Consider the following 24,466-nt stretch of genomic DNA (forward strand, 5'->3'; position numbering starts at 1 on the left):
GACCCTCAATGCCCCCCTCCCAAGGGCGAACTCACCACCCTCCCGCCCATCACTAGAGAAAGTTTGGCCGCCCAAGTGCCTCTGGTCAAGTCTGGCTCTCCTCTTGACCCTTGCCCGGCCCATATCCTCCGTCACATCTTTGTTACCTGCCCGGATCCCCCCCTCCACCCTTTAAATAGCTCCCTTGCCCAAGGCGTAGTTCCCAATTCTTTGAAATCAGCGGTAATTGTGCCTATTTTAAAAAAACCTGGGGCTGATCCTTCTGTCCCCGCCAATTTCCGCCCCATCTCCCTCTTGCCATTTCTGGCTAAGGTACTCGAGCGTCATGTCACCCGCGCTCTGAGTTCCTTTGTGGAGACGCATGGAGTCCTTGCCCCCCGCCAGGCCGGCTTCCGCCCCGCTCACTCCACAGAGTCCGTTGTCATCTCGGTCCTGGACAACCTCAGGGAGGGTATGGACACCAATCAGCACCAGGCCCTTGTGCTCCTCGATCTTTCAGCCGCCTTCGACACGGTTGACCATACCATCTTGTTGTCCCGTGTCGAGGCGGCGGGGATCGGGGGGACTGCCCTGGTCTGGTTGTCCTCCTTCCTGAGTGACCGCACCCAGGCTGTCCGTCTGGGTGATTTCACGGCGGACGTCCGGGGAGTGCAGTGCGGGGTCCCCCAGGGTTCTTCCCTCTCCCCCCTCCTGTTCAATCTCTATCTTGCCCCCCTTATCTTTTCCCTTCAACAGATGGAGGTCGCCGTATTTAACTATGCGGATGACCTCCAGCTTGTTTTCAATCTATCCTCTTCTCCCTCTTCTGTGCTAAATTTTCAATCTGTCATGCTTCACATCAGGGACTGGATGAACTACAACCACCTTAAACTCAACCCTGATAAGACCGAGTTGGTGTTGACGGGTGGTTCATCCAGCCCCTGGTCCTCTCTCTTCTGGCCCCCCTCTCTTGGTACTTCTCCTGCTCCCTCCTCCTCTGTTAAAACCCTGGGTATAAAAATCAATTCACAACTCACCCTTCACTCCCAGGTTAGCTCCGTGGTATCTTCCTCCTTTCTTTCCCTGCGAACTATTCGCAGAGTGTCTCGCTTTTTCACCTTTTCTGCTCTTAAGCTTATAATCCTGGCCATGGTGGTGTCCCGCCTGGATTACGGCAATGCTTTATATGCCGGCATCCCCGCCTACAGCTTGTGGCTTCTACAACAGATTCAGAACCAGGCGGCCCGCCTGGTCTTCAATCTCCCTAAATTCCACCACTCTTCCCCCCTCTTGAAATCTCTACACTGGCTCCCTGTGGGTGCCAGGGTCCAATTCAAGCTTGCAACCACGACCTTTCTGGCTCGACTTGGATTGGCTCCGGCCTTTATCTCGTCCGAGATCACTCCATACATTCCTACTCGGGAACTTCGTTTGTCTTATCAATCCCTACTCACTGTTCCCCGTTTCCGGAGAAAGAAGTGGGGAGGATCTAAATTCGCCACCCTTGCCCCGACCCTTTGGAACTCCCTTCCCCTTGAACTTCGTACCATTACACAGTACCCTCAATTCCGTAGGCACCTTAAGACTTATCTGTTCAAAAAGTCTTTTGACTAATTTTCCCCCACCCATCTCTGCCTACTAGCTTTGGATCCAGTTAGAGTCAGCGCCAAGAAACCGCTGGTATACGTGCGCTATAGAAATAATTTTAAATCAAATCAATCAAAAATCAAAATGCTAACCATGAAAACAGCTTTACTGGTAGCAATCACCTCACTGCACAGAGTGTGCGAGCTACAGGCGCTAACGGGACAAGAACCCTACATCCAGATTCACAACGATAGGGTGGTAATGAGAATGGACCCACACTTAATGCCAAAGGTGGTGTCAAGGTTCCACAAGAACCAGACTATACAAATACCAAGCTTCTTCCAGAAACCGGCCACAAGCGCCGAACGGGCTCTGCACACCCTAGATGCCAGAAGGGCAGTAATGCACTACATTGAGAGAACAAAGGGACACAGTAAGACAAAGCAGTTCTTTGTGTCCTTCGCTAACAGTTTCATGGGGAAACCAGTAACTAAAGGAACAATTGCGCGATGAATCGCACAAACAATACAGTTCTGCCACAAGCGGGCAGGACAGGAACTAGCAGGGGGACACATGCCCACTCTACCAGGAAAAAGGGAGCTACAATAGCCTTCCTAGCCAACACACCCATTCAGGACATATGCCTGGCGGCAACATGAGCTTCAGTGCATACATTCACGAAGCACTACTGTGTGGATATACAGATGAACAAGGAAGCACAAGTCGGACAAAAGGTGCTTCAACACATATTAAATAACCAGGGCTCATCTTCCACCCAGCCGCCACAAACATGAGAAACCGCTACAAAGTCTATGCACAGCATAGTGAATCCAGAAAGATTCACGCTGCAAAACGAATAGTTTCTTACCTGTCGGTGTAGTTTTACGCTTGAAGATCTTCCTGGATTCACTACCGAACCCACCCACCTCCGCCAGAAAGATGAGGCTGGAGAGAAAAGGGGGTTTAAACAAAGACAATACTTGAAATACAAAACCTTGGAGGCTAAAGCGGTGAATAATTTTAGTTGAACATTGCCATAACTTCGGTAACAGAAAAAACACGAGAAAAAAGAATCCGAAGATAGCGCCCAAGAGTGGGAGCTTCCGCACGAAGCATGCCGATGTCACCGAAAATACACCAAAAGGTGGGACGTCGACGCCCACCTAGGCAACAAAAAAATAAGACTACGATTCAGGACCCAACCACAAGACCGCGTAATAATGCGCAGCATAGTGAATCCAGAAAGATCTTCAAGCTGCAAAACTACACCGACAGGTAAGAAACTATTCATTGCCATGTGCAAAACACACTAAAAACAGCCCTTGGCCCAAACAGAACGAACTGGAACTCAGCAATTATAAGTTTTGCTACTTCCTTTGCTATAGATTTCCCCAACGTCCACTTTGCGCCACTCGTAAATGAAAGCGCGGGAAGTCTGTTTCCTGTGCGGTTCAATGTACCTAATTATAGATGTCTATAGATGGCTAATAGACACAAATACAGACTTATTTACATGAACCTCAGATGTGATGTGTAGGAACTGGGTTCGCTAGGTCCCCGGGGGGGGGGGGGGGCGGCCGAGCAGGCAGGCACCGAAAGCTTAGGTGTTAAGTGACTATACAGCACACACATCCACTGAGACAATAAGTGCACGCAAAGACTGAGTCCACACCAGAATGCTTGATTCAAATAAATAAGTTTTATCTGGGATTAGAATCAGGGCAGTCAAAAATCACAGCAGCATTAACTCATTGCCTTTCCTTTAAAACACAGGCTTTGCATTACTCAGCAATAAATACTTAAATAAATAAATATTAAATATCAAATAACTGTAGGCCTGGTAACAGCCTTGCTCCTAGTCAGCACCTGCAAGGAATTCCTTTTTAAGACATTTAAATAACATTTCATTACTCAGCAGCAGTCACTAAATGGAGGGTAAACATTTCCTAGCTGCAAAGATAAGCCATTTATCAGCAAATGTAGTGCATTTCACCAGGCTGGAATAAAGCAATTCAATAATTAGAAATGAGCATTTCTTTTGGTCAGAATAGGCAGGACATTACTCTCAGGAGCTAAGCATGACAATTCCATTAACACTCAGGTCACCATAACAGAATAACCTTTCCCCTACTAAGGGGTCAACTTTCCTTATGGATAGTCACAAGAGCCCCCTCCACTAATGACACAGGGCTCCTGCCCAGCCGTCAGTACTTATCAGGCCAACAGGGCCCAACTACAGACTCCCGCGGGGAGGGCGGTCTTGGAGCCTCCCCGGGGGTTTACCGTTCTTCCTCGGCCCTTGTTCGGGCCCTTGCGAAGGTTCAGTACACTGAGGGGTGATACCCGGAGGCGCGCTGTCCCTACTGCGCCCTCTGGTGGTATTGAAGGCTCTTAGGCTCCTTCTGAGCTCTCCAGTGAAGTCTGGGGCGGGCGGGGGTTCCGGTACTCTTTGCGAGCCCCCGCGCAGGTGTCAGCGCCGGTCCTGGTCCTCCCTCAGTGCCTGCTGGGACCGAGGACCAATGGGAGGCCAAGGCTCCCAGCGACCGCCAATAGCAGAGCGGCTCGCGGTGCACAGCACAGGGACCCAATCAGCACACAGCGGGGGCGGAGTCAACACAGGCGCCCGTCACGTGACGCCAGATCCCGGCTTCAGGCCTAGCGAGGCCTAATGCGGCCTGACAAGATTTCACGGCGGCCCTCTCCTGGCTCCGGGGGCCGCCGAGGGGGTGCAGAAGGTGGCGCTGGCGTCTAGGAGAAGGTGCCGGGCCGCAATGATGTTGGCAAGGCTCAAAGGGCTCCTGGGCTAAAGCAGTAAGTTCAGGAGCGCGCTCGGTTAAAAGCGTGACAAGGGGGCACCGCTGAGGAGCGCCTGGTAGTTAAAGCGCTCGGTTCGATTAGCGCTTTGGGGGCAATTCACAATCGGGCCGCACTCTTAGGGCCCACCGAGGGTCTCCACTCAGTAGCGCTTCTCAAGGGGGGCAGAGCGCTAGCCAGTCAGCAGTTCACAGCGCTTCTCAAGGGGGATACAGCTCTTGCCAGTCAGCAGTTCACAGCGCTTCTCAAGGGGGATCAGACAGAGTTGCAGGTCAGATAACCCAGGACAGGCCACACAATGTATGTAAATGTATAGGCATTTATATAGCGCACTACTTACCCGTAGGGTCCCAAGGCGCTTCGACCGCTGCGAAACCCTTCCTGGCTTCCCTGAGAGATGGTCCCTTAATGGGTATCTCCAGGGTGAGACCAGGCATCCCCGGAGGTCTGGTGGGGCCATTAGTGAAGATGAGGCAAGCTAATGCCCAGAGTTGCCGAGTGTGATCGCTGATCAGAGTGGGCACCGAGGCGAGAGAATTATCGAGTCCGCTGACCCTGGTCCAGAAACCTGCCGCGCCGGGAATCGAACCCTGGTCCCGGGCCGTCCTCTGCTCTCGGGTCTGCCGCCTCTAACCAGTGAGCCACACTACTTCACAACAGTGGCGGAACAGCAGAGGGGACCCAGGTGAAGTCAGGGAGCGCAGGGGGTGACAGCGCCAATACCTGGTTGATTCCCCACCAGTCCTGTGGGCAGTGAGAAGGTCTTCTTGGCTCTAGCTGGTTCCTACGCCCTTGGTAGAAATTTCTTGAAGAGAGAGGGGGGTTTGAGTTGAAGGCTAGTCAAGTTTCCTCAGCAGATCGCTTCGTGGTCCCTGGGTTCCCCTCCCGCTGGGCCAGATCAGTGGGCTAGTTCAGTGTTCCTCACACAGCTTGGTGGGCAGAGCCTCAATCCTGTCTCCCCCAGAGGCATAGGTTCATGACTAGGCCCTTCCGCCTAAGTCTCCTGCAGAGGGTCCCCCAGGTCAGTGATGCCCAAACTGACTAGAAAGTTTCCCTCCCTTTCCTTTTACAGCGACAGTTGGCAGTTGGTGTCCACTCCCCTATTCTGGAAGGTTCCAGGAGCTTCCTCACTCTAGCTATGGGCAGGCTGGCAGGCTGGCATTGCAACAATGTTTAAGGGTTCCAGCCAGCTCCTGGCTACTAGAGTGCGCCTAAAAAGACCACGCTGCAGTAGCAGGGGTCAGTGGCAGCCATCCTAGGGGAAGAGAGCACCTGCACCTTAGCATTGATTTTAACATTACACAGGGCATCTCAACCTCACAGGGCCTATACAACTTCGTTACAATGGGGGAACATCCTGAATTAGGGGAGCGAAAAGCGAAAGATTTCGGGAAAAAGGGCCAAGTCCAACATGACGTAATTTACAAATAATTACAGGTATTCGTAAACATACGAACTTTTGCGCATCGTTTGTTTTTGAATATTGTGATACACTCTTTTTACCATCTCAAGTAATTTTGTATAAAATGGCTAAGAAGCACGCACACATGAACGTGTATGCGCACAAGCAAGTTGCCTGGCTATTCGAAGCCGTGATCACAGCGCTGTCACGTGAACAGTTCTAACCATCATATGATCCCACAGTAGCAATAAAAAGTTCTCATCGAAATATTCTGTACTCCATATGCCTTTCACAAACCTAATTCGAAACCTACCCTCTCCCTCTCACACCAAAACACCCTCCTCTCTCATAAGTATGTATCGGTACCTTCAGAGGGGAGAGCGGGCATCGAAACTTAGCACGTCTGCCCAAATCACAGCACATTACTAGCATAAATCGGGAACTGTAGTTCTAAACTGAACACATGTATTGCATACAAACTTAGTGTCATGGTCTACACCCCCAAAAGCCCCACCCTGCCGCTCGCACACACACATATACACACATGCTCTTCCCCCTTTCTATATCCCTTTTTAACACGCCTGCACACATGACACATCATTCTCCCATCGCTTTTTTAAAAACGCACAGGTTCTTTTTGTACCCCACTGACACAGACCCCCTAACCCTCTTTTGCTCACACATGCACATGTTCCTTCTCACATACATCCCAATCTCACACTCATTCTACCATATCTTTCACTTCCACACACCCTCTTTGACCCTCACAGACCCACACTCTACATTTTACACTATTTTGTCTCCCTGACACAATTTCCCTCACACATAAATATACACTGTCTTTCACAGACAAACAAATCTTCCTCTCTCACACCTGTTCTCACCATCTCTCACAAACATACACTTGGATGCTAAGGTACACCCACATTATTTTGAGACACACATACACACGCACACACGTTCCTTCACACACTCATCCCAATCTCTCACACATTCTACCATATCTTTCACTCGCACACACCCTCTTTGACTCTGACAGATCCACACTCTACCTCTTACTGACACACTATTTTGTCTCCCTGGCACAATTTCCCTCTTACATAAATACACGCTCACTGTCTTTCACAGACATATAAATCTTACTCTCTATCATACATGTGCTCTCACCATCTCTCACAAACACACTCTTATGCTAAGGTACACCCACATTATTTTGTCTCTCATACACACACACACACACACTACCTTATCTTCCTCTCACAAGCGCACCCTTCATATGTCTTTCTCACTATCTTGTACATAAAGATGCACTACTCTCTATGCTCGCTCTTTTCTCTTTCACACACCACCTGCCTCACATGCATTATTTCTATCTTGCAAGCACACACCAACTACCTCTGCCCCTACATACAAATACACGCACACACATATGTACTGCCTCAAGCTAAGTCTCTTGCACTCATACATTCTTTCACTTTCACACACACTCCTCCACTTGACTACCGTCTTACACACACATAATATATTTGGTTTGTGACAAAAGCACACTCTACCTCACACACACATGCAGTTTCTCACAAAGAATCACAAACTCTCATACACCCACTAACCTCAATCTTCTTCTCCCACACACCCTCTGCCTCACGTATATACACATAGACCATCCTTATGAAGACTATATAGCTTCGTTCTCTCTCTCTCATACACACACACACTACCCAATTCGTCTGTCTCCTTTCTCTCACACACACCGATATATCATTTCTGAATCACTTTCACACAAAGTTCTATTCTCTCACAGACACCTACAGCAACACTTTTCTGTATTTCTGTCTCACTCACACATTGACATATGCACAAACTGACTCAAGCTTTCTTTTACCCACACACATTACATTTTTCTCTTACACTCGCACACACTGCACAATTATCTACCCCCTCTCTGTGGCCCACACATACAAACTTGTCTCTCACACATACAAGCACACATTTAGCTTTTATGGAAACTCCTATCTCAAATCAAAACAGCTGTATTCGGTGACAACAAGGCAAACACCATAAACGCATACTAACACACATGTATCTAAAAGAAAATGCATTTTGACTATATTTCAGGAGGTAAGATTAATTATGATAAAATATATGCAAATTTAGACTTCAGGGGGATCTACCACTAGTTCAGACAATAAAGTGCAAGTGCGATCAGTGCAAAAGAATGTGATTAATGAAAGGTATTACTCATCTTTTTCATACAGCAGAGCATCCAAAAGTGCATAATCTTTTCTTTTTCTAATTGATTGTTGTATGAAGCAGATTACAGAGCTTATAATTTTATAGTGTCCAAGCTGCATATAAAATTAAAATGCATCCTTATAGTTAAAAAGCATATTTTTTAAAAATAGTGGTTTTAATACAGTTTTTCGAATATCCATATAAAAGGGGCAAAAGAGAATAAAGTGCAGAGTGGACTGTGAGGTTTTGCCATCACATGGGCAAGGGGGCAGAGTTCTGTGCCATTTCTCAGTTCTTGGGAAGGCAAATAAATAATGTAAAATGCTCATCCTTAGCCTGGTCAGATAAAATCTGTGCTGGACGTTCTGAACCAAGAGAAGATATAACTGAGTACCCCTCATGTATGGGCGTTCACAGTAAGCTGCCACTGTCTGTTTTTGCCTAATCGTCCTATCCCTATCATGTTCTGTGGCAGTAATATATCTAAATTTCAGGTCGCTTTTACAATATTCTTGTATGCTTATGGGGTCGTCTGTGCTTATTTCACATTTTATCAAAAGTTAAGAAATGTGACATAGCCATGGTATTTTGGTATTTTCATACTATGATCTAACGCTAGACAATCTGTAATTAGATCCTTAGAAAATTTAGTTTTTTCCTTTGTCCATAAGCCATGTCTCTTAAACCCCACTATCTCTTTCAGACATATTTTCCACATCATTTCAATCTCACTCCTATCTATTTGTACTTACACATGCATGAACAAATACAGACAAATAAATACAGTAGGAAAGAGCTGTTTCTATATTTTCATTCACTCTTTTTGTCACATCTCACATGTTTGTAAACTCCTGGAACCAGGTGAACAGCTTTATTTCTGTCTTGGACGCTGTTTTAATAAATGGTGCGTTGCAGTTTCTCGCCAGCAGTGCTGCCCTGCTAGGGGTGTGGGATTCCAGAAACTGAGGAGTTGTGTTTGGAATATATATATATCCACACCATCTCGCTACCTCCAATGAGAAGACACAGCACTGCAGACTCGGATGCAGTTTAAACTTTCTTTATTTTCTTATTTTTTCCTTAGTGCAAGAAGATGTACAGCCTACGTATTTCGGCACCCAGCCTTCTACTGGACCATATAAATATACACACACACACACACACCAAGGACTTCTGTAGAAGTTAAATTACAGAACGACACTCCAAGTAGTGGTACGTTGTTTATTCGGCACGGCCGATCAAAGAGTGTGCAGCGACAGACGCATTTAAACTTCTAAAGCCTTTTTCACGATGCATGCGCACAAAAAGCACTTCCTATTTACACCAACACTTTAACACTGAAAATGGAAATGGATTCTATGAATCTGTAGTGGCCTTGTTGGAATACTCATATGTATTGTGCAGAGTATGCTTATACATTGAATTCCTACTCGGTAACTGTAATTGCTGCTGGCTGATGCCGCAGTGGGCCAAATACTGATTGTCACAGAGTCTAATCAGAGTAACGATTTGCACCTAAAAGCATAAATATGAAACTCAAATAAGATATTGAATAAAAAAATAGAGAATACTGAATAATTCTGTACATGAAGTATGCATATTAGATCTAAGACAGCGCTGAAACTCGCGAATTCCCTACATGCTATGTTTAAACTAGCACATTTTTAACAGGTTGACATAATTACATTCGTACTCAAATCAGGACTTGAGTAAGACTCTAATTGTGTCAATGATTCAATATCTTATTTGAGTTTCATTGTTATGCCTTTAGGTGCACGTCGTTACTCTGATTACAATCTGTAACAATCAGTATTGGGCCCACTGGGGCATTAGGCAGCAACAATTACAGTTGCAGAGAAGGGATTTAAATGTATAAGCAAATTATGCTCAATACGCATGAACTGGAGTATTCCAACATGGCTGCAAGAGATTCATAGAATCCTTTTTCCATTTTCAGCGTTGAAGTGTCAGTGTAGATAGGAAGTGCTTTCTGGCGCAGGCGTTGTGAAAAAGGCTTTTGAAGCCGAAACGTTTCTGACGCTGTACACGTTTTGATCTGCTGTGCTGAATAAACAAGCATTGGCATAACCAATACTTCTCGCCTTTGGGACCTTATAAGTGTTTAGCCATGAAACAGTTGAAGTTGTTGCACCAAGGATATTGTGCTGCATAACTAATACTTGTTGCTAGTTCATTGCGAATCTCGTTACTAATTCAAATTGTGTTACCTTTGGCTTATTTGCAATGCAAACATTATCAATATAAGTTGCTGTATGTAACAAGCTGCAAGTCCACTATGTAAGCCCAATCATTTGCTCATTATTTTCCACATAAGGTTGCAAGATCATAAAGTGGAGTTTTTTTTAGGATTTTGAATAGTTTCTTGTTTGAAGATGTTACTTTCTCCTGCGCACTCCTGCGCACCCCACTCCTGTACTAAGGTTATGAGTGACTTGGCACTCGCCTTTCAGAGGTTCTTGCATCCACCCAAGTCAGGCCTGACACACACCGGGTGATGATCTTCGCACCTCCTTCTAGACCCCAGCTCACTAATGTTTGCAGTCTGTCACTCACCCCTCACCTCCCTGGCACTCACCCGTCACCCCTCAGGCCTGGCAGTCACTCCTCACACCTGGCACTGACCCATCTCCCTCTCTGGCACTCAGCATAGACTCTCCATCACACTCAACTGTCACCTCCCTGACACTCACCCTCGAACCTCTTGGTACTCATACTTCCCCTCCCTGGCACATATCCTTCACCTCCCTGACACTCACCCATGTCCCTCCTGGCATTCATTACTCACCCCCTTGGCACTCACCCTTCACCTCCATGGCACTAGCCCTTCATTCCCCTTGCCTGGCAGTTACCCTTCACCCCTTGCACTCACCCTTCCCCTCCCTGGCACTAATCTTTGACCCTCCTGACTCTTACATCTTACCTCCATGGCTCTCTCTTTCTGCCTGCCTCTACGCCCGATTGCCTTTCTTCTCTCTGCTCCTTGCATCTCTCCCATTCTTTTTCTGACTCTGTACCTTTCCTTCTCCTCCCTTATTATGGATGTCCCTCTCTGTACATCGTTCTGTATCGCTTTCTACCCTTCTTTCAATTATATCGCTCCCTGCTGACCTATTTATTCAGCCTCCCCAGTGCCTGTCTCCAGTGTCTACCCAGGTTCTCCCATTAATGCCCCCTCCCAAATCTATGAATCTCACCCTCTGCTGCTTCTCCTACTCACACTGCCTTTTCTCCTCCCTACCCAGATGTTTGACTTCTTCTTTCATTTTCCCTACTCAAAGGTGATCTTATCCCTCCTGTTTCTCTTACTCATCCCGATGTGTCATTTACTTTCTTATTTCCTATGCTCTTTAAAGGGGATCTTCCACCCGCCGGTTTCTTGTGCTCTCTCGCTCACCCTATTTTTCTCTTAGCTCTTCTGCAGCCTCTTTTATCTTCTTAATTTCTCTATTTTTCAGCTCCAGCGCTTTCGCATGGATATTTTTGCGTTGTTCCTTTTCTACCAAAGCTTGCTCTCTTCTCACTCGTTCACAGACGTCTTTCTCCCACATTCGTACACAGTCAAACATATCTTGTCTACTTTGGTGCTTAAACATACATTGTTCCACATACTGAATTTTTCTAAGATCAAGTGACCCATTTATAGGCCATTGCAACTCAAGATCCTTACTGGTATATTTATTCCATAGTGTTCTGTACATTATAGAAAAAATACCATTTTTAATATACATGTCCCTATTTTGTGTCCACTGGGGGGGGGGGGGGGCTGATTCTGTTCTTGTTCCATTTGGTACCTCCAAGAAAGCAACACATTCTGCGAAGTGTGCTAAGAACAGGCATGCCAAGAATATTGCAGCACATACAATATTATTCGCCAAGTGGCGCTTACTCAATGTGTGCCGTTCAAGTTTTTAAAAAGGTAGAGAAAAATCTTCTCATTACCAGTCTATATAAATTGCAATTCATATATATCCAAGCAAGTTCCAAGATTTTGGCCAAACAAACTAGAAGTATCGCATCAAATGATCTTACCAAGCAAGAGTCTCCAGATTTCTAGTGCCAAGTTCTGAATCGACCAAATGGTCTCTGCACGGCAAACACCAGAAGGGATCTCAGTCGAGTACCGGCACCACCTGAAGGGGCAGATCGGGAAAAGTAGAAAAACTCTGTGACTGCCAAGACACGGGCCTCCTCAGGCAGTGATCATCCGCAGCGAGATTCCATTCCTCCGTCAAGACCACTCCATCGGGTATCCGAGTCGCCGATGAGCCACACGGGTGGGCGCCAATTTGTATAATTAGGCCTCAGCAAGGCCTACCAGTGCTAGGGGTTCATCCTTTGTGGTAAATAAATAAATATTACCTATACTATTTTTCAGGATACCTTAATAAACAGATAGCTCAATAAATAAGAGTCAAGATTCGAGGTAGTAGGAGTTTGCAGGTTTTAATACAGCATAAAGGACAGCAACAGGACAACCTGCACAGGGATGGGATGGCAGGGCCCGGCAGCTGCCGGGGCAGGATCTGGGATGGCTAGCAACTTTTAATAACAGTGCACAAGCATATATACTTAAAGCAAACACATAGAACTCAATTACAGTAGGCGTAGCAGTGGGCGGAGTAGAAGGTGTGTCGCGTAGCAGTCGCGAAAGATAAGGCATAAAGAGGCGTGAACAGGGCGTATACATAGACATGTGATGCAAACGTAACAGAATATGTCATGAATGGGGCGGAAACATGGAGGGGGCTACCTAAGGAGCCGGGACCTCTAACCTAGTGGTGCGCGCAAGCTGGCAATGACGTGTTACCAGGGAGAAACTGGGGCTATGATCTCTGCGCTAGAAGAGGAGACATAAGTCTGGAGTGTCAGAGCGACTTGTACCTAGGCATATCTGGTATCTGATGTTTAGAGAACATGTTGATATAAACTAAAAGTCAGGAGGGGAAAGGCTACTTGACTCTAAGACTGGTGCATGCATTATTCTACATGTAGTCCGTGTGCGGGGAATATTAAATGACCATTAATACAGTATTTCTCTTACATGGAGACAGTGAGGCTAGACGTTAACTGAAACTATTGATGCGATTCAGTAGCTTAGGAATGCAGAGAAGGAGAGCTGGACTGATAACTAGAATAATAACATACTCTTGGCAGACTCAGAGGCAGAGCCAGGCCGAGCCGGGCACTGCGAGGCAGGAAGTAAGTGAAGGGTCAGGGATACAGGTGGGGGCTGCATCGCTCCTCGAAACGAGGGTGCAGGAGACAGGAGCTGAATCTGGTGTCCGGGCCCTTTTGAGGCCTAGAAACGGGGACTTTTACTGAATTAACGTGCACACTGTAAAACGTGGCAACATAACTTTACATAGGCCTAATATTCGTTGTATTCACGAAGACTGGAAACTGGCATACTAGAGATGGACGCAACTGTAACTGCGTCTTTAATCGATCATGGGGGATACATATGCATATTAATCATGCACATATAACATGACATGGGGAACACGTAGGGACACAGAACATGGCAAAATTTACTTTTCCACATTCCCTCCTTGTCACTACGTGTCCATCAGGAAACATCAATATTCATAATACCATCTATCATTTCAGACAGCATCATTTGCTCGTCTCGAATTGTCTTGGAACGGGATCTAGAGCGGGGCTTAGGACTAGGAATACAGGATGTAGCACAAATGCCGCAAATCGCAGGGCCACATTGTATACAGAGGCAGCAACTGAACATGATCATTACTGCAATACCTAGAAATGACAATACTTTCCATCCCCAGGCAGAAATAATGCTCCAGAGCCAACCGGACCATGTCCAGGTGCCTGGATTTTGGTGTAACTGATGGGCAATTTTATGAAGTCTGGTTATAGCTGAATAAACAGACGGCGCGTTATTAGGAATGAAAATGCAGCAACTAGATCCGATGACTCTACAAGCCCCGCCCCTATCGGCCAGTATGACGTCAAGGACGAGACGATTCTGTAAAACGACAAATCTCATAGCAGATTGCTCTTCAGTTAAGTTACCTAGAGCAGAAGTAGTCTCATTCACTACTGCTTCAAGGGTTCTGGTTAACCTACGGATTAGTTTACTATTCTGGACAGGTCCTAAAAAGAAGAAGAAACCTTTATTGAAGTCTTGATATTGTTCTAGAGCAGTCTCAGTTTGATCGACAATTGGGGACTCAATCTCCCTTCTATGTCTAATGTGTACTAGATGTGTGTTCCTATGATAATCAGATGGGGCTAGGAAAACTGGTGGCAGTAGGAAGGCAATATAACAGGTTCCATCCCAATCGAGGGGCAGACGAACATATGCGGTCTGACCACAAACAAAATACGAATGACGTGAAGCTTTGAAAATAGATTTCCCACTGTCACTATACTCGACAGTAGTAGTACAATCACTATGTCCTACATGTGCGGAACCATTCTTTCTGACACATAATTCGCCTTTGACTGGTAGTACTGAAATAGCAGGCAGATCTGGAGTAGTATCAGATTGAACATTCAGGACCATGAAATTCGAAGAATAATTACCTAAATCATATACTTCATTTTCTAGATCTGACCCTGTTCTATGGGCAAGACCTTGCTTGTCTGGAAAACATGTACTATTCAGAAGGGACATATCAGTTGAGGATGACGTTAGCGTGGACCATGCTCCACACGAACCATTATGTGAAAACGGATAAGGAAAGAGTGGCAGAACTCCCTCCGGTGTCTGGAAAGGGGGGGAGTCGACCACACACCCAACAATTAGTGGCATTGCTGGTCTGGTGTGAATAGTGTAACATTCTTATAAACGTATTGTTTCGCATAGCAAGACGATAGGATAGCTCGTGAGGAGGCAGATCACTAAATGTGTGCTCTACTGTGGAATTGGAAAACATATTTACATGAGAAACTGGAAAACATAAATGCAATGCATAACTTGTGCATGTAACTATTAGGCTTAGATATAGCAGAAAACATAAAATAATAATGCAACTTTTAGAGTTCTCACTAACTCTCTCTCTGTGGGGGTCTATTTTATACATGTCAGAAACCTGTCTAACCGTTTCACCTAGGGGAGGACTTAGACAATTAAACTGGCTGACTTATTTTACTAGACCTTAATTTCGATTTATACTCCTGCTGCGGAGTTTTCTCTAACAGGGAGGGCTTGGTATCAATGTCATTTGCGGGACAGTCCTTGAGAACAGTATTTTGGCAGTCTTTAGAATCTTGACAATCCTCGGAAATGTTTTTGGAAAAAGTCTTTATGCGGAGTCCATGAAATTTCTTGATATGAGACAGATGGACCCAACCCTTACGGCCCTCCAACTTCACGGCCGTACGGGTGGTCAAAAGGACTAACTTCGGCTCCTTCCAACGAGGCTCCAGCGGACTTGAACGATCAAAGTTCCTCACAAGGACCATATCCCCTGGTACGACCTCATGCGGTTTAACCTCGGTATTGTCTGGAAATGCAGCGGCAACCTGTGAACGACAAGAGTGTAGGGCAGACATCAAGGAAGCTAGGTAATCTGTCAGCATATTACTGGAAACATCGGTAATACTGCGGGGTCTAGGTGTATCCCACATGTTAGGGGGGCGGCCGAATACGACCTCATAAGGGGACAGACCTGATCTGGAATGTGCAACCATGCGCATATAGAATAGGGCGACTGGCAGAGCTACTAGCCAGTCTACACCTTTCTCTTTACATACTTTTGCAATGCGGATTTTCAAAGTCTGGTTATGTCTCTCTACGAGACCTGCTGCTTCAGGATGGCGCACACAATGAAACTTCCACTGGTACCCTAACAGAAGGGAAACGTGCTTCATGAGCTCGGACGAGAATGGCTGGCCGTTATCAGAATACACGACCCTAGGGAGTCCATAGCGGGGGAAGAATTCACGAACCAACTGCTTGGCAGTGGTCGCGGCTGTGTAATCTGGAACTGGATATGCCTCTGTCCACCTGGACAAAGCGCATACAACTACGAGGACATACTTGAAACCTCGACATCGCTCCATCTGAATATAATCCATCTGGAGGACTTCAAAAGGGTGGTCAGGAGGCTGGAATCCACCTTGTTCCACCGGGACACTTTTACCTGGATTAAACTGACAACATATCATACAGGTACGGACTTTCCGCTTGGCTGCAGCTCGTAAATGCTTGTTGAACCAAATGTTCTGGATACTGTCTAACATAGCTTTTTCTCCTAAATGTGCAGGACTATGTGCTGTATTAATAATGACTTGAACCATTGAGTCGGGGAGAAACCATGTGGCTTTTCCCTTCGTCAACCATCCCTGATCTGTCTGGACCCCTCCTTGTTCGGACCATTTCTTGATTTCATCGGGAGTAGCATGTGACTGTATATCTATGACATCTTGTGTAGGGTCCTTCACTGTCATACATGTAGTCGCATCTGGAGTGCGTGTCAGTGTCTTGCTAACTGGAATGTCTGGAGTCTGGGCTGTAAGCTTGGCTGTTCGATCTGCTAGATCATTACCTTGGGAAATGATGTCAGTGACTTTCGTATGTGCCTTGCACTTCATGATAGCGATAGCTGTCGGTAAATGTATTGCTTCTAACAGAGCTTGAATGAGGAGACCATGCTGAATCTTGGTTCCATGAGAAGTCATAAAACCTCTTTCTTGCCAGAGCACTCCGAAATCGTGTACGACTCCGAATGCATAACGGGAATCTGTATAAATATTTACTTTCAGGTTCTTGGCACGTATGCAGGCTTGGGTCAGAGCGACTAGCTCTGCTGCTTGAGCAGACAGGGTGTCAATACGATGTGTCTCTATAACTTCGGTGTCAGTAGTCACTGCATACGTGGCTACTAGTTCTCCTGTACTTGTTCTCATACATGAACCGTCCACATAAAGTGTCAGGTCGGGATTAGGTAATGGAATATCTGTCAGGTCTTGTCTTGGCTTTGTCATGGTGTTAACTATTTCCACACAATCATGTGTGACAGAATTTGAAGTGACTGACGGTAACAGTGTTGCAGGATTTAAAACGTTGCAGCGTCTGATTTCTATGTGTGGTTGGAACAGTGTCAGTTCATAACCTGTCAAACGTGCAATTGTCAAGTGCTGAGTCTGTGTTCGATTTAAAAGAACTTCCACGGAGTGTGGAACTTGTACTGTCAGGGAATGTCCTAACACTATGGAATCACTTTGTCTGATAGCTAGTGCTGTGGCTGCAACTGACTTGAGGCACGCAGGCAGAGCCTGGGCTACTGGATCTAATGTGCTCGAAAAATAAGCACAGGGCTTGTACTGTCCTGCTTGATCTTGTGTGAGAACGGATAATGCAGTACCATCACGTTCTGTAACAAAAAGTGTAAAAGGCTTACTGTAGTTCGGTGTAGCTAGAACGGGTGCTTGGCATAAAGCTTTCTTTAACTCATTGAAACTAAGTGTATGTTCAGATGTCCAAGGGAGGACAGTCGATACGGCTGCCTCCTGTGTCGTTAACTGTATCAGTGGCTTGGCTAGATATGCATACTGAGGAATCCATTGTCTGCAATAAGAAGTGAGGCCGATAAAAGCTCGTACCTCCTTCTGGGTCTTGGGCTGTGGAAGACTCGCTATTAACTGGATACGGTCAGGTGTCAACTGCCTACCCCTCTTGGACAGTAAGTGTCCCAAGTAGACCACTTGCTGGACACAGAATTGAAGCTTTGAAGGGGACACCTTGTGCCCCATCTCGGCTAGGAAATACAGGACTGTAAGTGATGCTCGCTCGCAATCACGTTCAGAACGGGCTGTGATCAGTAGATCATCGACATACTGGAGTAGGGCAGTGTCAGTTGGCATGTGAATATTGTCTAGTTGTCTCTTGAGTGCTTGACTGTAAATACTAGGACTTTCTGTGAAACCTTGAGGAGCTCGTGTGAATTTATAGCTCCTTCCATTTAAACAAAAACCAAAAAGGAACTGGCTGTCTGGATGAATGGGAACACTGAAAAATGCGTTCTTGAGGTCTATTACAGTAAAGAACGTAGCTTCGGAATCAATGGCTGTCAATAGGGAAGAAATATCTGGAACAACTGGGTACTGGGGAATGATACATTTATTAAGTTCTCGTAGGTCAATCACTAATCGATATACTGGAGGTGCATTTGGATCAGTACGCTTCATGACTGGAATGATAGGAGAATTACATACATTGGAGTCAGTTTCTACAACCACTCCTTGAGCAATGAGCTCGTCAATAATTTTGGATAAGGCTGCTACAGCCTCAGGCGGTAATGTGTACTGTCTGATTCGGGGTAATACAACACCTTGCTTCAGAGTCACACGATGTGGTGTGATTTGCATATAACCTACATCAGTTGGACCTTGCGCCCATAAATGCTGAGGTACATTTAACAGTCTTGAATCAAAATCACGTAATACATATTGACCCTTGAAGTCACGTAAGAACAAACGAACTCCCTCTGGGGAGCAACAAATTACTGCACCTAATTCTTTCAATGTTTTGATGCCCAGCAAATTTTCTGGACATGACTTCGTAAGTAATAGATCAGTAGTACGGGACAATGGACCTACTTCTAGAGTAACTGGCTTTGATATCTCGTTAACAATTGGCTTTCCTGAAAATCCAAGGGAAACATTACTAGAGCCTGAGAGCGGAGCCCCTGGAACCTTGTCGTGACTTATGGTAGTCCTACTTGCCCCTGTATCAATAAGAAACTTTCTGTCTTTCCCCAATACTTGACTATGTACATAGGGACCTTCTTGATCTACAGGTATCTCGATGAGAGGCAAGCCTACCTCCCTCTCTAGGCTGTTTCATGAATATTGCTGGTACTCTGGATACTCTGACTGAGCATACTGGTACATTTGCTGTGTAACATGCTGTGTTGCAGCTATAGGCTGCTGTGCTGGAACTGTCTGTTGTGCATTCTGCGGTGACTGAGAAGTCTGTGAAACTTGTTCTTGTCTAGGCGGACGTGGTCTTTCTTTAGTTTTACCAGTGGCTATGTTGTGTTTCAGAACTGCACACTCATTTATATAATGACCTGGCTGTTTACAATAATTGCAAGTCCCTTTAACGGGAGCTGCAGGATGACTGGCTGGATTCGGACCCCTCTTCTGACTGTCTTGAGGAACAGATTGTGCAACTAATACTTTCATTTTCGTGTCTTTCATATGTTTCCTTTCGTGTTCTTGTTCTTCTCTGATTCTATTCTGGTGATACTGAAGCATCTGAAGCATTTGGGACGGGGTATTAGCTTGCCAGGTACTTTCGACTTTCAGAACTCGATTTTTAACTTGTGGACTTGAATTCTCGACTAGTTTAGTAACAAAAAGATGAGGGTTTGACTCACTACTCGTCTTGAGACCACTGTTTATACTAAAACATTTTTCGAATCTAGAATAAAAATCACTAGTATCTTCATCTTGTTTCTGTTTACAGGCTGAGATTGCATCCCAGTCTTCCTTTTTCGTGGTTAATAATCTTGGCAAAACTTGAATTAACAGTTCGGGCAATTCTTTACATTTATCTCCTAAACCGGTACCTGGTACTCGTGCTTTATCTTCAGCTTCTAGAGCTGTCCAATCAATCTTTTTCTCTCCCACCTCCCATTCTTTTTCTTTGAGTTTTTCATATACCCCTGCGGGCAACAGGACCTTTAGCATTTTAATTATGTCTGGATACGTGTATTCTCCCATACGGAGCATGTCTTTTAATTCTCTATGGAACCCTGCTGGATCTTTGTCGTGACAGGGAATTAATTTCTTCATCTCTAAGAGTTCCATCTTTGTAATAGGGGTGTAAACAAATACTCGTTCTAGTTCACCACCCGCTGTCCTAACTGGGTGTACTTCTCGTAACGGATTCTGTCTGTCTATGTAGAATCTTTTACTGTCTGGAGGTGGGACATGAACAAAATGCGGGTTCAGGAACGTTCTATATTTGTGGCGCTGTTCTAGAATGACACTAATTAAATCGGTACCTAGACCTTTCCATTTGTACTGGAGTAACTCGTTCAGGACATCGTGTAACGGACCTGGATCAGAATGTTGACCCTCATAGAGTGTAATGAGGTGCTGGATCATATACATACCCACCAGTCGCTGCTCGGCTGGGGGCAGTTTCAGAAACATTTGTGCCACTATTTCGTCTGGAAAAGTGGTAGAATCAGTAGCCCATCGGACTGCTGATCGGGCTAGTTCTTGTTCGTGCATGGAACTGAGTTCACTATAACCGATTCGTGATTTCAGAATGTGATCGGTAGCTTGAAATACTTGTTCAAGATTCTCTTGTTCTGGTACTGGAGGGAAGGAAACTTTCTTGTGTTCTAGGCGTGAATGTCGGTCGGAAAGTCTAGTTCTACCTACATACGCTATTCTGGAAGGATTCTCATCATCTACCTCTTCAGTAGAAGAGTCGTTTTCTTTCTCGCTTACTTGTGCTGCTTTGCGTTGTTCGTGTAACCTTATTATTTCCTTACGAATTTTCTTGTACATACTCTCTATACTACTGAGTGTCTTGTGTCTTCCCTCGGCTATATGATCACTCCATTTCATCAGAGCTCTCATTTCGGTCGGGTCTTTGGTCGGATAATCTTGTACCCTTATTAAACAATTAATCAGAAACTTTAATATCATGAGCTGGGTCTCAGCTTTCCTTAATGACATGATCTCGCCAATACTTTCTGGATCATCCCCTGTACGGATGAAACGATATATTCTGTCTAGATCTTCTTTCATATTCGGTAGGGTGTCCAAATACTCGGTCACCCGTCTTACACGTAATGAATATATGACCATATTATCATCGCCTGGGACTGGATCATAACGGCATTCGGTGAGGGCTTTCTTGATATCTGCAACGGACTGGGACTTGGGCGAACGCTGTGACGCTCGGGCATGTAACTCGACTAACGTTAAACGTTTGTGCGGCGGCGGGGTTCCCGGAGGACCTCCCCCCGCGGCTCCTAAACTGGAATCGTCGACTGATACTCTTCATGCTGGCAGAGTGACTGATGTAGCGGGAACTTGTATTGCGGGCTGGACCGGGGGTACCGTAGCAGGAGCTGTAACAGGTGCCCCGGTAGCTGGAGGACCATGAATTACATTATTTACAGGAGCAGGCGGAACAGGATTTGCATATTCTGGGACAGTGTCGTCCAAATAGGACGAGAAAAAAATATCAGCTGCGGTCGGTTTGTGACGTAGCTTGGTCGGAACTAATGGTGGCGGAAAATTACTAGATGCTTCTGGGGTTGCTTTTGGCAAGCCCTCGGCAAGAAGAGGATACATACCCTTAATGAGGGCATTCCTCTGTCTATCTGACTGTTCGACTTTAACTCGTTCACCTATTTCGATTAATTCCCTTTCTTGGGCTCTTTCTGAGGATTCTTTACTTAATTCTGACTTTCTGATTTCTTTTTCGGTTCTTTTATGAGATTCTTTGCGCCATAACTCGATGGCATCTTTCTGTGACTGTCTGGCTTTCTTTTTCCATAATGCTTCTTCTACTCGCATGATGCACTCGGCATCCCATGTGCCTGATACAGGCCATCTATATTTCTCGTCTAATTCCTTGGTGTACTCGACCCATAAATCTAGATATAATATGGCACTTATGCCATGCTTGTGATACATGAAATGACCTGGACTGTCCCTAGGCGGGACAGGAACTGCTTCCTCGAGCAGACCCTTTCTAGTTCTTAACTGACGTAATTTCGAGAACAAAGGCATGGCTGAACTAGAGTCTAGACACAATACAATACACAATAAACACGATAAGACTTTAAAAGAACAAACCATTCATACCACGACATTGAAAACACATTGAGGAACATTTGAAATAACAGTTCGGACAGAATACTACCTGGAATACTGAGGACAGAAACACATGAATTTCTCGAGAACGGAACAGACTAGAGTTACTAGATGCACTGCTGAAACAGTACAGAACTTACCGGTCCCATAAAGAGACACGTCAGGACCCGCACCCACCTAAGTGGACACTTCGTGTTGGATCTGTGTACCCCAAACCCACGGACCAGAGACAAATCAATTGACCCTGTCTAGATACTACCCCAGCAACGGTACTCACCGGGCAGCAAGAACGGAAGGCCTCGGACTGGACTGGACTGCTACGATGACGGACGACGAACTTCGGACTTCAGTTACGGGTGGGCCTCCGGATACCTCGGACCTTGGACTCTCGGCTTGGGCTCTGGTCGGGACTTGCCGCGTTCCTCCACCGCCTCGTCTGGATGCTGGACCGCAACCTCCGTCTCCTCCGTGGGCCTGAGGGATACTTGAAGCAGAAATATCTGCACGTGCACGGTATGGTTCCGTCACGGCTGCAGAGGGTCAGGGGGCATACGTGGCTTCTCCGGCGCGTGGGGAAAGGGCAAGTCCCTGTTCGGGCGCCATTATGTGGTAAATAAATAAATATTACCTATACTATTTTTCAGGATACCTTAATAAACAGATAGCTCAATAAATAAGAGTCAAGATTCGAGGTAGTAGGAGTTTGCAGGTTTTAATACAGCATAAAGGACAGCAACAGGACAACCTGCACAGGGATGGGATGGCAGGGCCCGGCAGCTGCCGGGGCAGGATCTGGGATGGCTAGCAACTTTTAATAACAGTGCACAAGCATATATACTTAAAGCAAACACATAGAACTCAATTACAGTAGGCGTAGCAGTGGGCGGAGTAGAAGGTGTGTCGCGTAGCAGTCGCGAAAGATAAGGCATAAAGAGGCGTGAACAGGGCGTATACATAGACATGTGATGCAAACGTAACAGAATATGTCATGAATGGGGCGGAAACATGGAGGGGGCTACCTAAGGAGCCGGGACCTCTAACCTAGTGGTGCGCGCAAGCTGGCAATGACGTGTTACCAGGGAGAAACTGGGGCTATGATCTCTGCGCTAGAAGAGGAGACATAAGTCTGGAGTGTCAGAGCGACTTGTACCTAGGCATATCTGGTATCTGATGTTTAGAGAACATGTTGATATAAACTAAAAGTCAGGAGGGGAAAGGCTACTTGACTCTAAGACTGGTGCATGCATTATTCTACATGTAGTCCGTGTGCGGGGAATATTAAATGACCATTAATACAGTATTTCTCTTACATGGAGACAGTGAGGCTAGACGTTAACTGAAACTATTGATGCGATTCAGTAGCTTAGGAATGCAGAGAAGGAGAGCTGGACTGATAACTAGAATAATAACATACTCTTGGCAGACTCAGAGGCAGAGCCAGGCCGAGCCGGGCACTGCGAGGCAGGAAGTAAGTGAAGGGTCAGGGATACAGGTGGGGGCTGCATCGCTCCTCGAAACGAGGGTGCAGGAGACAGGAGCTGAATCTGGTGTCCGGGCCCTTTTGAGGCCTAGAAACGGGGACTTTTACTGAATTAACGTGCACACTGTAAAACGTGGCAACATAACTTTATATAGGCCTAATATTCGTTGTATTCACGAAGACTGGAAACTGGCATACTAGAGATGGACGCAACTGTAACTGCGTCTTTAATCGATCATGGGGGATACATATGCATATTAATCATGCACATATAACATGACATGGGGAACACGTAGGGACACAGAACATGGCAAAATTTACTTTTCCACACCTTCTCTGCACACAAGTCCTCAGACCAGCAAATAGAAGTTGGCACGGAAACTGAAATGTCAAGTAAACAATTTATTAAACCTCATGAGGTGGAACTACATTCACACAACACCCTTCGGCAGTGTATGAAGTAGCACAAGGAGTAGAAGAACCATGGGTCTTTTATACCCACACTGGAGCTCAAAAGGAGGCGGTGCAAGTTCACATTGGAAGAGTTACATACATAGATGGTCATACAGAAAATGCACAGTCAACAAAGAAGGAGGGGCGATAAGTTGCTGATCTCAGTTAAAAAAGCCTGACAGTAACAGACTAGAGCAGGTGCATGGGCAGCTACAGACTCTTCTGAGCATGTGAAGAGTAACAAGGGTTAAGTATAGCCAGTTCTTGAGCAAAGCATAGGGGCAAGCAACAGCGAAGAAGGAAAGAGCACATGGTGAGCACATGGTCAGACAAGATGGCTGCCGGAAACAAGATGGCTTCAGCTCAATGCTAACAGCGATCTCTGCCAAATTTCCACACGGTCTAAGCCCTAAAATCCCTGAACTGGCTACTGTACGAAGCAAGAATTCAACAAGTAATTGCATGCATGACTCATAAAGTGCTACACATCAATACCTCCAGATATCAGACCCAAAAGCTAAACCAATAGGGGCTGCAGACCTTTGCGAAGTGTGCACACCCTGCTTCTGAAACCCAAATGAACCCATAAAAAGAAAACGGGTGCCAGCACATTTTCCTTTGTCGCACCTGAGATATGGAATTCTTTACCACCGGAAGCTTGTCTAATCTCTTCTACCACCTCCTTC

General features: G+C 45.9%; 1 protein-coding gene across 2 annotated transcripts in view; it reads left to right on the forward strand.

Moving 5' to 3' along the window:
• Positions 1-24,466, forward strand: part of LOC144806580 (uncharacterized) — a 39,122-nt gene that overhangs the window by 8,285 nt on the left and 6,371 nt on the right. The gene's annotated exons all lie outside the window — the stretch shown is intronic.

Source organism: Lissotriton helveticus, assembly GCF_964261635.1.
Source record: "Lissotriton helveticus chromosome 1_1 unlocalized genomic scaffold, aLisHel1.1 SUPER_1_unloc_9, whole genome shotgun sequence".
Classification (NCBI taxonomy): Eukaryota; Metazoa; Chordata; class Amphibia; order Caudata; family Salamandridae; genus Lissotriton; species Lissotriton helveticus.